Source organism: Lycium ferocissimum, chromosome 10, assembly GCF_029784015.1.
Source record: "Lycium ferocissimum isolate CSIRO_LF1 chromosome 10, AGI_CSIRO_Lferr_CH_V1, whole genome shotgun sequence".
Taxonomy (NCBI): domain Eukaryota; kingdom Viridiplantae; phylum Streptophyta; class Magnoliopsida; order Solanales; family Solanaceae; genus Lycium; species Lycium ferocissimum.
The window spans coordinates 13,699,177-13,702,474 of record NC_081351.1 but is presented as its reverse complement, the minus strand read 5'-3'; positions in this window follow the sequence as shown (position 1 = coordinate 13,702,474).

The following is a 3,298-nucleotide window of genomic DNA, read 5'->3' as shown; positions in this document are numbered from 1 at the left end:
TATTAAAAGTTGTAATTACTCAAAAGATTGACAATAATATCTGAAGTATTGGGGTTTTCGCAAAAGCTTTCTATGTTTCGCTATTTCTTTCGGGTATGATATTTTTTTTGTCAGCACTAAATTTTTCTGTTGCACTTAAGTTAATATATTTTTAGTGCTACTATTCTTCTTCTCTACCCCCCCCCCCCCCCCCCCCCGGTTTTAGAACATATCACCTGATTTTTTGAAAAGAATACCTCCAACAGATGATTTTCTCATCACTCAACAACTATGCACAAATACTAAACAACTATGTACAACGTAAGAGTATTATCCTATTTGTTGTGAAATCAACTTTATATGTTAGAAAGAATGATCTAACTCTATTTATCCATGCACCATTCAAAGATAGATGATTGAGTACTAAAGGGCAGCCCAGTGCACTAAGCTCCCCCGAAGTATGCGAGGCCCCATGCGGACATTAAGTGTTTATCAGATTGACTTTACCTTGCATTTCCTAAAGAGGCTATTTTCACGGCTGTCGAACTCGCGACCTTTCCAATACACTAACAACTTAACGCCAAGCCATAAGATTCTCTATGTATTCGATTTATTAAATATTGATTCTTGATTTATTTTTAAAAAGTTGGAATATTCTCAACTTGAAGTGTCCAAGCTTGCTAATTCAGGTGCGTTTAGTACATAATTGTTTTTTAATGAGTTCTTTTCAACTTCCTATAGGTTATAACTTATTTTTGAAGCACCTTTTCTCATCATTTATTTATTTGTTAAATGTTGCTCAATATCGAAAAGAACTGAACGATGAGGAAACTATTTTGCATTCTGGAAATTGAGAAAAAAAATCATTTTTCATAAAAAATATTGTTCATTCAATTTGTGTACTAACAACCTATAGCGCACACAATCAATCTACATGCTTCAGTTAGGGAATTTGTTTTCTTTTTTGTTACTACACTTCTCCAGTAAATTTTGCTAATTCTCTAGCTAATTATCGGTAATTTACATTCTGATGCTTTTATGTAAAAGTTTATATCAATTCCACAAAACGAATCTCTTTATTGATTAGAAAGTAATTGTCTTTGATTTTTCTATTTTTTATGTAGGTACATTGTCAAATTTATTGTGCTATTTGTGTTTCTTTTATTTTCCTGCTTCCTCTCTCCAAATATATTCGTACATAATTATGTATCCACAAATACGAACAAGAAATTAAATATCACATAATTCCTTGAACATGTTAGTTTCGAAAGAAATGCACCAATCATGCTACTTAAATTTGCACCTTCAAATGACTTATACAATAATATGATGATGATTTGTAGAGAATTGGACAACAATGACATACATGTATAAATTACAATGACTTAATATGCTACCAAGTATGTTCTTATTCTAAGAATTTAATTTTCTTCCCCTGAAAATGAAAGATTCCATTCAAATTCGTCCGCAAGCAATTTCATAAACATTTGCGTTTTGCACTGACATTAAATAAAGCAGATGGTCAAACAATACCCAATATTAGATTGCATCTACCACAACTTGCTCTCTCATATGACAAATATCAAGCGATATCTAATCACTTGATTACACAATTTGGCAACCACGTGCAACGCACGTGTCTACAAAACTATATATATATATATATATATATATATATATATATATATATATATATATATATATATAGTATTTAAGTATAGTATTTAAGGGTCCCTTTGCTTAAATGCCAAAACTCAATGTGCAAGTTACTATTTGCTTGTTCAGATGTTCTAGTTCATATATATGCTTCCCCTGAACGGTGGAGTTACTTGATCTAGACGACGCAATTACGATGAAGACTGCAATGACGGTTAGGTTTGCAAGAAATGTAAATGGGGTGCTTTATCCACTTGGTGCATTCGCTTAATATATCCTTAATTTTGGTAATATGATATTCTTCCTTTCAGTTTCGTACAATAGTAATTAAAAGATACTCTTTAAGTATTATGGTATACTATATTCACTCCATAAGTCCAAGTTATTTTCCCTCATAGTTTGACATCAATCCTTCCCCGGGAAAAACCAACTAAAAAATTGCCATGAAGATTAATATATTCAAAGAAAGACCTTTGTTCAAGATATTTGTCAATCGACGTCACCAAGATTTTACATATTCTCACGCCTTTCTCTATGAAATCACTACATTGGACGCTTATGGAGGCGGCACTCCTGTAGGACACGATGTACTCGTTTGAGCATCAAATGAAATGTGGACAACCCGTTTTCCACTCTTTGAAAGAAAGGGTGCATCCGATTCTATCGGTGCTTGAAATAATTTTTGTCTTTCTCCATATTACTATATCTCTAGAGTCAATAATTTTAGAACCGTCAATGATTGGTGAACCGGTAGATCTATTTGCAACCCCTTTGGAAATATTATCTGAATGGTATTTCTTTCCTGCATTTCAAGGGGTGCCTCCTCACAATGGGGGTTACAATGACCAAACCTGACGACTGTTTACCAAAAACACAAGTGTCCGCAAACTCGTAAGACCTTAGCAGGCATCGTTTAATTTATTCGAACCAATTTATTAGTCGGTGGAAAAAAAGTAAACGAATTTCCTCATATTTGGAAACAATTTACTTTTATGCATGATTCATAGCCACACAAAATGTATGTGTCATTTAACACCGCAAGTTTTAAAGGTCTTCTCGTCTTTCTTAAACTCCTTGTTCAATGAGTAAATTCACATAAATCAAACGATGTATAATTTATTTTATTTTTTGATGACATGGGAACTCAAGAATCAGCATTCGTTACCCCTGGCTACGCAGTAAACCCGGCTCCCATGCACACTTGAAACACACAAAGAGAAAGACTAGGGCAAGCCTATGTGACAAGCTCGAACTGCAGGGCAAATCCTCAAGTATCGTAGGCGGAGGTTCGAACTCCGACACGAGAACCATTCTCAACCAATTGAGTCACCCTCGCGTATCTAAATAGTAATTATCTTTTCTTGCTTTTGATTCTATAGTTAAGTTCGTTGGAATTGAAAATATCCATGAATTAAACTCAAAATGTAGTTATCCCATGTTTTGAAGAGATTTTTGCATGTTATGTCTGAGTTGGTTGTAGAATTTGCCGTGGAGGCACAATCGGTATGAAGAGGCCTTCACCATGGAAGTTTCAGTGTTCTCTGTCAAAAGAGATTCCATTCTCAAAGCTTAATGAACCTGATATATCTGATAAATATATATGAACCTTCACCATTCGTTCACACTTTTTGATTTTTTTTATTTTTTTATTTTTTAAAATGGG